Raw genomic sequence first — 13,752 nt, 5'->3', positions numbered from 1 at the left:
GACCTTGTATGGGGGAAGTGAAAATGAGAAAGGTAGGATGGTATGGGAGAAAGGAGAGAGGAAGGTAGAGGAAGGGAAAGGAAGGTAGCTGTCCCAGCCTGAGCAGGGGGAAATTGATCAGAGCCCCTAAAATGAATGATCAGAGAGCAACTTTGGGGTTTGAATAGCTAGGTTTTATTTTAATTAGAAAGGGAAGGTCTAGGGAAAACTAGGAAGTAGGAGGAAAAGAAAAAGGCGCTGAGAGAGAGATCAGGGTCTCAGGGTAGAGAGAACTGCTTCCAGGGTCCAGAGACAAGACCCTCCCAGGTATAGAGCCTAGCCAGCCTCCAAGGTTTAGAGAGAAAAGACACCAAACTTTCCCTTTTATACTTTCCCTGTCACCTCCCCAAAAGGAAATGGGAGGTGTCAGGAGAAGTTGTAGAAGAGAGAGTCCTGGGAGACTTAGTCTTCCAGGGCTTTTTTACATCAATACAAGGGGAGAAAGGTAACAATTTTTACATTATAAAGAAATCAAATGGTGCTTCTTTTACAAAAATATTCAGGGGGCAGTCTCTTTTTTTTACAACAAAATAGATATATACATAAAACAAATTCATTTAAACAAAACAGGTGATTTTAACAAAACAAATGAATTTAAAACCCTCAAACTTCAAAATTTTTCACATCTGGTTGCTCCTGGATTATTCTTTCTCCATATGGTCTCTACAGGCATCTCCATTTCGATTCCAGGAGGCAGTAAACTTCTTTTCTAAAACAACCTAAATTCTCCATATGAAATAAAAACACATTCCCCAATGAGGAGGATAGAAAGAAACAATGAAATCGCACAGGGAAAACATGGCTGAGGCATGAGGCATAAAAAGCCAAATAAGTAGTGGATAGAAAATTTTAAACATCCAATCCTAAATTTCATATGGGAAAAAATTCTAGATAAGAAAAAAAATAGAAAATCATACTAGGTCTTTGAATAATGTCCAATTAAAGTAATCCATGTCCAATATCATGCATTTACCCACTTAGCAGCCAGTAGTACCACAGTCAACCACCATAGTAAGAAAGTTAGGGAAAAGGACTAGATTTATATTTATTGGTCTGATATTACATTGTTTCTTCGTCATTTCTTCTCAGGGATATAATATGGAGCCAGAACAGTCAATTGTTACGTACTTGACACATACATTTTCACAAGGAGTGTGGTTTGAAGAGCCCTATGTCTTAACATATGTTAAGTGTCGCAACCTCGATGCTCACACTAGGTTCAAGTCCTTTTTATTGGCATAGAAGTCTTAGCAATCCTAGTAGGATTGGTTTCTCTGTTTGACCTGTGTGCTCTTTTAGCATCATAAGGGTTAGGTATGTGCTTCTTTAACACTATATAGATATCTGTGCTTCTTTGTCACTTTATTGATGAAATCTTTACTCCTTTGTTGATCCCATTTCATTGAATCAGACATTTTGTTGAATCAGACATATGTACTAAGTAGCAAAATACCAATGGCAGTTTCAATAGTCTAAGGCTTTTGGGCAGGCAGTTACAGTTAGAACAAATGGATATACTAAAAACCTAAACTAATCTAATAATCAAAAACTCTTCCAATTTAGATAACGTGCTTAGGACAAATACAAAAATTGCACATGCAATATAAAAAATGTGCTAAAATTTCAAGACACAAATATATATATATATGCATATATATCCTATAATCAGTGACAATGAGAGAAAAAAATATGTGTGCATATGTTGCAATTCATGTTACTTAAGGAGAGGTAGAATATAAAGGTTATTACCCAAGAATTTAGATGCATTTCCTCTTAGCTTAGCCATGATCCACAGTATGAGTGCAATTGAGATAAAACAATGGAGTTATAAATGCAATAATACATTTAAGAAAATACACAAATTTCAGAAAAAGCACAAAATGTGAATCAATTCAATACAATACAGGTTTCCTAATACAGGTAATATATGTTCAAATCTTTCAAATACACAAAATACAAGTCTTCCAAATTATCGTCTGCCAAATTATCAATACAAAGTCACATGTCAAATACCAAATGGCACAAATAAAGTTAAGGGTGTAGACAAGTCACTGTATTCAAAATTCTGTTTTTTCTTCTTTTGCTATTTTTAAAGGGAGACAAAACTGAAAAGGGTTAATAGCAACAAAACAACAAAAGCAATAGCGTTTAATAGAGTTTAAGAGGCACCTCTTTCTGCCCCATGTGGAGGAGCAGTAGCACCTTGAGTTGTATATGGATGAGCTCCACTCTGAACATATTTTTGTAAGGTGATTTGTTGTGGATTATCTGCCTGATTATCAGTCCTGAAATTATGATTCCTATAGTTATCAGTCATGAAATTGTGATTCCTATAATTATTGTTTCCAAAATTAGTATTGTTTCTGTAGTTATTATTATTATTATTCCTGAAATTGCTATTCCTGAAATTGTTGTAGTTATTATTATTCCTAATTATCTGTAACAAATTCCTACAATTCATCATTAAGTGGCCCTTCTTGTTACAGAATCATGGTTACACAATTCATGTTCTTCCCCTACCCCCCAAACCCACCACCACCCTCCCTGTAGCCAATGTACAATTCCACTGGGTTTTACATGTATCACTGATCAAGTCCTATTTCCGTATTATTGATAGTTGCACTGGGGTGATTGTTTAAAGTTTGCATCCTAAATAAATCATAAACCCATGAACACATGAACTCATGTGTTCAAGCAGTTGTTTTACTTCTGTATTTCTACTCCTACACTTCTTCCTCTGAATGTGAATAGTGTTCTTTCTCATAAGTCCCTCAGAATTGTTCTGGATCATTGCATTGCTGGAAAATATTTTTAAAAAATTAAAAAATAAGATAAAATAAAAGATTTTTAAAAAAGAAAGTACTTTTAGGGCCATTGCATCAAATTATCTCAATTTGAGCAAATTGAGAGTAGAACATTTAAACTATTTTTCCATCTCCATATAGCTAGTGATGGAAGTGAGATTTGACCTCAGGTTTTTCTGAATTGAGACCCCAAATCCTATCCAGTTATTCCATACTGCTTCTCTTATCTGAACAAAGATGATATGATTCTTTTATGAAAATAGTGAGGCAGGCCATGCTTCTATGATAATCCCTTATAATGACCTTGTTTTGTCAGTAAGTCAACTAGCATTTATTAAGCACCTCCTTTATGCCAAGTACTTGTGAAACACTGGGGATATGCATCCCCCAACCACATTAAACAAACATTCCCTACTCTAAATGAACTCACAGTTTAATGACATTTCCATTCATTATGGCTTAGTTTTTAATCCAGAAATGATGGGGTTGGACTAAATACCCTCAATAGTCTCTTCTACTCTAAAGTGTTATCCCAATTTTGTGATTTTTCCTGTCATCTTTAGTTATTCTCTCATCTGACATTTAAAGACCAGTTACGATTTAGAACTGAAAATTAGTAAGAAACATTGGTAAATGATAATGATGAGTATGATGATGATGATGAATGAGAATAATAATATAAAAATATATTTAAATTTATATTGGCAGAGTAAAATATATCATTTTGCCACACTAATTCTGGCTATTAACTATATTATTTCACTTTATCACTAAAATGAAATTATCGCTAAATTGACATAATTATCAAATATCTGTTTTTTTTCTGTTTTAAAACTGTCACAATAGCATACGGCCAATTGGAAAAATTTTTGACATAACAAAAATCTCATGAAATAAAGTCAGAAGAGAAAACTGCATAATGTAATCATGCCAAGTGCATTTGTTAAATTAGCTACATAACAGTTCCTCATTTTTTTGCATTTTCTATAATCATCTATATAGCTATATGTGTCTCTGTTTTATCTGTACAAGCATTTGGTACTTTGATGGTATGAAACATATCCATAATTAAATTAACCTGAATTCTTTGTTTTAAGTTCCTTAACTACTAGAGGACCCAGTTTCCTTAATCTGTACCATGACAAGACTAAACCAAATAATTTCTAAGATTGGAAATCATATAAACAACATATTAATTAATCTACTGACCAAGATTTGATCATCTTTTTCTCTGGATATATTTCAGTATATATCTTGTATTGATATTTTAATAGATGTTTTGGAATATTTTCTAAGAAAGAAAGATATTTAATGAGGTATTTGGGGAAATTTTCTAACTAATACCAATATGCTATTCCATGTAAAACGACTAAAATTGAGATACCATGCTTAGTAACAAAATAAGATATTACCCACCAAACAATACAGCTCTGTGATTTCATCATAGTAGATATTCACTCCTATGACTTAGATCACAACCTATCCATGTATATATAGACATCCTTAGAAATTCTTATCCATGTCTTTTTATAAATTCACTGCAAAGGATTCACTTTCTATGCTGAGATCCTTCTTAGAGTTTCTTCACATTGTATCAATACCAATGTAGATCATGTGCAATGAGAAGAGCCAATGTAGCATTTTAGCAAATATGTTTTTATTACATAATTAATAATTATCAATCAATATAAAAATATTCTAAATATCCTAAAACAAAATGAAATTTATTATGTGAATATTGGAATTTAATTTGTAGATTACTTGTGTAAAAGCTTATTTTATATTTAATATAGTAATATATTAGTTAATATTTAATATAGTATTAATATAATTAATATAGTATTGCATTGCCTCTATCACCTTTTGAACTTGTTTTGGAGCATATATCTACATATAATGACATCTTATAATTTTCCTGAGAATGTACTCACTTCCTCCTAGAAATGTAAATAAAGAGCTCAGAAATTTTGTGAACCATCTTTTATTGATATTCCCAAAGACACTGATATTTTGTCCCTCGATAGGATTTTCATTTCTCCCGTTTTAATATCTAAGTAGAATACTAGTAATATTTACAGCTCATGTTTATATAGTACTTTAGATTTCATAAAATATCTTCTTCCCAATGACTGCAAGATGTAGATAGTGCCAGCAATCCAGTGTTTCAGTACTTAAAGATAAAAATACTAAATGGTCCAGAAGAATTAGAGCAGTTAAGGGACGAATCTTATGCCAGTGACTTTTTGTTCATCTCCAATTACCTCTCTCTCTAACATAAGCATTTTTCTTTGGACCTCTGAAATGTGATGCAAACCAGTTTCTGAGTGTGCAATTGTAAGCACAATCATTGTCCTATAAAGAGTTACTTTTTTTATTGGAACATTAAAGTAGTGCTGTTTTGCAAAGCAAGTTTCTGGGTGATTTGGCACTCACCAGAATCTCACAGCAGCGACTGCTCTTCTTTCCTGCTAAAATCTGCAGTCCTTGGATAATCTTGTATTCTACAGTGATTACTAGGCTCATCAGGTTTAGGATATAGCACCTAAACTGATATAATGGAACTATGAAAATCTGTCATGTGTGGTTTCTTGAGCAGATTGTCATATTGTATTGACTTTTATGAAATGGCAAACAAGCTACACATATACATACACACATAAACACACACACAAATATATGCATGATATTGTTCATGCAGTGCAGCCTCTCAAATGGGGCAGGGTTATAAGAAGTACAATTAGCTTCTTGGCAAGATTTTGATTTATGTACTATTTAAAAGAGGAAGAAATCATTAGGAAAAACAGCAATAGCACAACCTAGATGGGACACTGAAAAAGAGATGATCTCCTGCCAAATCAATTTTATCAGTGCACATTTAAATCAGGAGATGCTGAAATAAACGGAAATACATGCAAGGCACAGCCTGTGCAAAACTAATGGCTCTCTGAGATGTCTGTTTGCCGACAAGGGACACTTTATCATTTTACTCTTAAAAGGTCAAATTAGCTGTGAAATAATACACATCCCTATCAACAGCTATGGAAGATGCTTTGAAATGAAAAGTGAATAGAAGTAAGTACCTCAGGCATTTGTTTGTGATGCCACTAATGTAACTGGACAGCCTCTCAACTCATTTGTTATTCTAAAGTAGAAAATATATGGGAAGGAAAGACTGCCCCACATTTCATTGCTACATCGTTTCAGATGCCCTTATGAATACAAAATAAATAAATTAAATTAAATAACATTTCAATTAATTTGTGCAAGCCAGTCATAACTAACATATGTTGTGAGTTTCAGAATATGGTTAGACATAAACATAACATTTTTCACTTACAATCAGTGACAACGAAAATTTCAAATATTTCATATAGGATCTGTCAAGTGGAAGGGGATTTGATTTGTTCTGTTTGAGTCCAGAAGACACAAATAGGAACGATGGATGGAAATAGGAGGGAGGTAGCTTTGTGCCCAATACAAAAAAAAAAGAGAAAAAGAAAATTCTCAACAATATGAGCTGTCAAAAAGGAAAAATGGAGTGCTTGAATTGCTAATGAGTAGGATGCCAAAAGAACTATAGCCTGGGCAACATGAGGGTTAGTTTAAGGAAGGAGGAATGATTCATTTGAAGAAGGGAAGATATAATGGGTAATTTGATCACAACATTAGAATATTTAAAAGACTATCCTGTAGAAGATGGCCAGACTTCTTGGCCTCAAGGAGAATGTTTAGGAGTCAGAAGAAAAATGAAAGATTTAGACTTTAAGAAAAAAGTCCTAATAATTATTTTCTGTTGTTCAATCATTTCAGTCTTATCCAACTCTGTGTGATCTCACTTGGTTTTTTTTGGCAAAGATTTTGAAGTGGTTTGCTATTGCCTTCTGCAGATTATTTTACAGATGAAGAACTGAGGTAAACAGAGTTAAGTAACTTGTCCAAGATCACATAGTGTCTAAGGCCAATTTTGAACTCATATCTCACTGATTCCAGGCCCAACACACTGAACTGTATCAGGAAGTTAGTGAAGAAAAAAATATTTTAAGTCCACACATCTGGGCTTAAATTCTATATCTACCACTTACTGTATGTGTGACTTTGCAAAAATCATCTCAAGACTTCTATCTACACTTTTATAAACTAGAGAGTTGAACTCATTAAACTCTAAGGTCTCTTAAAGCTCTAAATCTTTGATATGTGTAGTGATCAGACCATTACTGGAACTGTCCAAGCAGAGGCCCAATGACCAGCCTTCAGGGATGTCATACAGGGGATGTTCATTTAGGTAGTACAATTTATGATTGATTAACTCTGAAAATCCTTTCAACAGGAATTGATGCAGAGAGAAGGGAGCAGAAACAGGAGAACGTTGTACACAGAGACTGATACACTATGGCACAATCAGATGTAATGGACTTCTCTATTAGCAGCAATGCAATGATCCAGAACAGTCCAGAGGAATTCATGAGAAAGAATGCTATCCACATCCAGAGAAAGAACTGTGGAAGTAGAAATGCAGAAGAAAAATATGATTGATCACATAGTTTGATGGGTATATGATTGGGGTTTTGGACCTTAAAAATATGAAAAATATGGAAATAGGTTTTGAATGATGAAGAGGGGAGGGAAAGGACATGAGTCATGTAACCATGGAAAATATTCTTAGTTAATTAATTAAAAACTTATTAATTAATTACTTAAAAATCCTTTCAATTTTGAGAATGTGTGGAAATAAGAATATTAGGATTTTACATAGTATATAAAGTTTTCAAATTGCTTTATTTCACATGAGTTCCAGAATGCTTGTTTTTTCCTTTTAGGAAGATATTATAATTGTTGTTATCCTTATTTTGCAGAGATGGTAATGCCAACAAACAAAATAGCCAACAAACATTAATAAGCATTGTTATTCTAGGTACTGTATTCACCCTGAAATACAAATATGAACATACAAAAGACACTTCCTTTCTCAAGAAATTTATATTCTAAAGGATAAGATCACATTTAAAGACAGCTAAAAAGGGATGGAGGTAAGCCAAAGAGGGTAGCATGGTAGACATACTCCTGGGGAGACATCAACAGCAAAGCCTGGAGAACGAAGACAACTTTCATTTGGGTCTCTTTCTTAAAACCGGAGGTTGAGGACGGGAGCTAGCTAATGAGACAATGAGGTCTCAATGGCATAGAGTATGTCCATGTCTGTAGTAGTGAAGGGACAGAGTGAGCTTGTAGGTAGAAAACACTCCTATGGCATTTTAGAGAAAATCCTGTGGAGATGAGTTAACAAAATAGCCTGAAAGAGAATGAAGCTTCATGTACAGAAGCAAAAAGAGCTTTAAATAACTCATCTATCTATAACTGATAAATGTCAGAGAAAAGATTTGAATCAAGGGCTTCATGAATCCAAATCCTGCACTTTACCCTCTAACAGATTTTGCCCTAGCTCCTATACCTTCATTAAGTTTTAAAATCCAAACTCTATTGGATTCTGAATTAAACGTCAAAATAATAATATATTACTATTTCCATAGTGAATAATTAATCACTTATGTGATTTCACTTGTGTTCTTCAAATTTGTCTGAATGAATGCAGTCTAATCGTCTAAAGACATTTTACTTCTCTGTGGCTAGTTAGGAATCTAGATAAAATAATATGTATTAACACTGGCTCCAACCTCTCTTGCAATGTCTTTCAAATATCTTGTAAAGTATTCCTGGATGCCCTATGGCAAGAAAATGTATTTGGGGTTGTACCAATAAAATCTACTACTGCGTCAAATGCTTATAATCTTAGCATCACTTCAATGTGTTTTCTATTTTTTAATGACTATTGCCATTACATAATAGAAATAAAATATTTTCCAATAAGATTTTTTAGTGGAGCCTTCTATACAGGGTGTCACAAAAATATTAGTAAAATTAAAACTTAAAACTTCATTGAGACTTTGAGTATGCTTTGTATATTGAAAATATGATAAATTAATGATTTAAAGTTCTTCCCTTTTGAGTTATCTGTAGGTCCCAAGAAAACAGGATAGTCCTGATGGTTGATGACCGGAATAAAAACTAGTTTTTCAAGACATATTTTTCCATCATTTCAAGCTACTATCTAATGAGAAAATATGCAAAGAACTAAAAAACACAAGGGTTATGTGTTTTTAAGGTGAGAAGGGTTAATGATAATGAAGTGGTGAATGGTCAAGACAAGCACAAAGAACTTGGATGGGGTGACTAGAACTTGACCCCAGAACAGAAAAATGAGAAGACATACAAGTTTAACACATTCTCCTTTAGCAAAATAAAAGAAAGTAAGGGCATCCTTTGCTTAGATGCAAACTGAAGAGCAAGGAAGAAATGTAGATTCTAATTACTTGTAGGCATTGTACCAGGCTACCAGATTATAGTCTGTTTATGTCTTCTCCGTTTCCCATTTTATTAAAAAAAATCATAACACACTCTACTTTTTCCCTTTCCCAGGCCTTCTCTTTCCCTTTTTCTTTTATATGCAAACTAGTATCTTTCCAGCTATTCCAGCACTGACATATCGCTCATCAGTTCTGGATAATTCTCATGCCTTATCTTCCTACTTTTATGCAATTTGAAAAGGAACACTCTTTAGACTTCTCTCCTGTAATAAAAAGGGCATGATTCCTAATATTCCAAAGGTTGCACTAGATTACTCAAAAAAATCCCTTCCATATTTAAGATTCCACTAAAGTCCTCTAGTAACTAATTCTTCCTCTTGCTTTACTGAATTTGTCTTAATCATTTCTTGAATTATTTTCATTTCATGAATTACAAAATTATTCTGAAGACACAATTCATGGTAATGATGCTTGCCCTAGTTGACTGTGCTTATCCCAGGAGTAGTTCCCTCAGGCACTGAAATGACTAATTTCAATTCTGGTCAAACCATTTTGACAATTTTCACATGACTGACTCATTCATTTTGAATGAAAATAGTTGAACAATTGTAATAAACAACCAATTTCTAGCTATGTCATTTATTCCTTTCCAAAAAGTTTCTGTAGCTTTTTCAATAGCATTGCCTAAAATCTAGCAAAGTTCTTTCACTGTGCAGCAAGGTTGACTCTGTGTCACCTCCTTCAGGCACAGATCTGTTATATTTTACCCCAATAATGATTCTCAGGTGTCCCTGAGGATATCAGGAGTCTTTCTGTCTTGCCATCAAGTTAAGACACAATTGACTATTCCTCCTCTAATTTTAAGGGTCCAATGAACAGTCCAGGATTTGTTAGAGCTAGCTACAATTAGTTTAAATGAGCCAATACTACAAATCTTAACTTCATTTATTATTTTGTGGATTTCCTGAATTTAAGAAAGATACAGAAAATGGTTATAATACAGGTGAAACTTGTGAATAACTTTTTCATTTCACCTACTATTAAATTTTTATCTGCATTCTACTGCAAGTACTCTAGTTCAATTTAGACTTAATATCATAGAGCCCCAGTCCGTGTGCCAGTGTCTGACTCCCATTGTGTGTAATGTCTCATCCTGAATTGCATGCCCCACTCCCTGACTGTGTGTAGTGCCTCCCCAACTCCTGCATTGTGGGGCAGGGCCAAGCTCCATGGGGAGGCTCCAGTGTCCCAAACCCTTCCCTTGTATTTGGGGGTCAGAGCCAAGCTATCAGTCCTGGGCCAGTCCCACCTCTTGTTTCCAGGGTCAGAGGGACATGACTACACCTAAGGCTGAGTCAAGCTTAGCTACACTCAGAATGCCTCACCCCCTGTGTTCAGGAGTGAGGTCAGGCTCCCAGCCAGCCAAGCCTGGGACCTAAGTGTGCCCACAGAGAGGTCACTGGTGCCATCTTTGGCACATGTGCCATAGGTTTGCCATCATTGTACTGGGCACTTAAATGAATCATTAGCAAATCCTAAAAGACTCATAATTCACTCAGTTGGAATTTCTTTGGATGGCAATGATAGGGAAGCAATGTTTACAAGTTTCTCCCAAGAAGAAGATTGGTTAATTATACAAAAAAATCAAAATTATTTATATGGCATGTTTTAACTGACACAACAGAAGATATAAATTCTAACTTGAAACATTGAGGATCATGAGGTGGGAAGCAAAGGCACATCTTGATCATAGCCATAAGAAACAAGAGGATAACTCCATGAGCAAGGATGTTCCTAAGAAAATTGGCTGATTGGATCTTCAGTCTATACATGGCAGCAGAAGAAAGAGAATCAATTATTTAATGGAAGGCTTTTTTTGTCATCTCAACATCCTTATTATTCTAGACTCTATTTTTGCAGAAAATTTTGGATCATCTCTTAGAGAAGAGTTGCTTTGGGATGCATAGGAGAATGAGAAATTTTATAGGAATGACATTGTCTCACTCAGATTTGAACATTACTTTCTGAATCCACATTTCACAAGACAGATGAACCAGTTTTCATGGTTTGAAGATTCCAACATTGGAAGTTACAAATATGGTGAGGGGATGTCGAAGAAAACTATAGGTTAGAAGCATTAAATAGGAGCATGGGCATGTATCTAATAAAGAAATAATCCCAAAAAGCTAAAGGGATTTTGGCTGTGTGTGTGTGTGTGTGTGTGTGTGTGTGTGTGTGTGTGTGTGTGTTGAGGTATACTTTGAATTTATTTTCATTTGTTTGTTTGAACAATGATAAATTAACACCAGGATTGTTAAAATCTTCATGATGAGAAAGGGACACTGTGCTCATATATCTTACCAGTGATTCTAGACTTTTCTGCCTTCCTGCCCCCTCACACATTTGAAATAACAGGTATATTGTCATCCAACTGCATCATCAAAATTATCTATGATTTTAACATGGGAAAAAATGTTGTGAGATGTTTAGAAAAAAAGATAGTTTAAAGAATAAAATCAAGCCATTATCAACTCTGAATAACAAAGAAGAAAACTGACATTGTACTATTGAATAATGTAGGTATTAGAAATGGTATGTCTTCCAAATGGAGCTATGATTAAAATGGTAAAGGGCGTTGAGACCAATGATATAATACTAGCATTAAGGGGTTAAGGAGGTGATTTGGATTGGGTTATCCTTAAATTATAGCACAAACCTTTTCATAAATAAATGTGACTACATATTAAGAATATAAAATTTCTATTACAAAGGATTCTGAGTTGAAAAAAGGCAACATTCCAAACATAGGGAATAGTTTGCACAGAGGCATAGAGGTGATAAATGAATTACCTTTTATAAGGAAGAGCTAGAAGACCAGTCTGGCCAGAATGCACAGTGCATAAATAATGAGAGATTATTGAAGAAACACATGTTAGAAACAGATTGAGAAAGGTTTTAAATGCCAGAGATGGGCTTGTATTTTATCCAGGAGACAACAGAGACCTATTGTAGTTCTTAAGCTTAAGTGTGATGTGGACAAATCTTTGCTTTAGTCAGATGATGATATGTGGAAAAGGATTGATGAGGGAAGAGCCTGAGGAAACAAGCATCATTTGGGAGGACGCTGTTTCCTGTGTCCACTGTAATCCAGATGAGAGATAATGAAGATCTTAACTAGAGTAGGTTATGGTGAATGTTCAAAAAATACTGACTTGAGAGATATAATTTAGTTAGAATCAAAAAGACCTGGCCACTAATTTGGATATACAGGAAAAAGTAGAGAATAACTCAAGTTGAGAACTGAGACTAAAAGAATAGAAGTACCTCTACTAAAATAGGGAAAGTGATTAGTTTTGGGAAAATATAACAATTATTTGGGTTTTATGTTATAATAAATAAAATTTGTTCCCTGCCATTAATGAGTTTGCATTTAGATGTTCAGATATATGCATAGATTAAGAAAATAAAAATTGTAATAGTCCTAGGATATGAGTACCTAAGGCAATTAAATGAGATGTTAGAGAATAATTCACAGCTAATGGTATTAATAAAGGCTTTACATAGGTATGATTAAAGCTAGTTTTTGAAGAATGAGTAAGATTTCTAAAATCAGAGATAAGGTAGAGATAGGGAAGAAATTCTATAAAGGCAAATTGGCAAAAGTGTTCATTAGGGCTACAACTAATCATTGTAAGGTTTTCAGTCAGTAGTCAATTTTGGCTGAAGCAATTTAAGGGAAATATATTGAATCTCTGGCTTTAGAGTTTGAATTTTGCTGATCAGATACTGAAGAACCTTCAGGAAATACAGTAGGTGCTCAATAAATATCTGCTGAAGGAATAAATGTTTAAATGTACATTGTTGAAAAACCAGAAATATAAGTACAGATAAAAAGAGTAGAAGATAAATCTAAAGTGAAGTTCTGGTATCTCCAGGGGTTCCAAGCAGTGTGATAGAGACCTTCCTCTAGTTTTTTATATTACCTCAGGACAAGGCTAATATATGGATTATTTACAATAATACATTATTCTTAGTTCTCAATACATGATGTACCTACTTCTTTTTTATTTGAAAAGCTCTTTTTCTCTTTTTGGTGAATTATTTCTTAAAACATTAAATATATGGTATAAATTATGTTGGAGGGTGCCCCATTCCTTGCTCATTTTATTGTTATTTTTATTTTTCTTATCTGAAACATGTGCCTTTTGAAATCCTCTGGTTTCTCTTCTTCCCTCTGTTCATTCCCTTCTTTCCTTTCTCACTCCCTACCTCCTTTTTCTTTATTCTTCACTTTCTTTTTTCTTCTTCTCTGTCTATCTCCATTCATTTTTCTTTTCTTCCCCCTCCCTCTCTCCATTCTTACTTCACTTTATTATTAATTCAAGGATACTTTCATTTCTATTCATGTGGGACTTTTAGGCACTGCACTCTTTTATAACCTCTCAAGCCGCCATCTTGCCAGAACTCCTGTTCATAATGTTAAATGTGTGCAAATGAGTGTGTAATACAGGTTTGGGAATTTGAAGATAATTATGCCATTTCCTTGA

Source organism: Gracilinanus agilis, chromosome 1, assembly GCF_016433145.1.
Source record: "Gracilinanus agilis isolate LMUSP501 chromosome 1, AgileGrace, whole genome shotgun sequence".
NCBI lineage: Eukaryota > Metazoa > Chordata > Mammalia > Didelphimorphia > Didelphidae > Gracilinanus > Gracilinanus agilis.
This window is presented reverse-complemented; position numbering follows the sequence as displayed.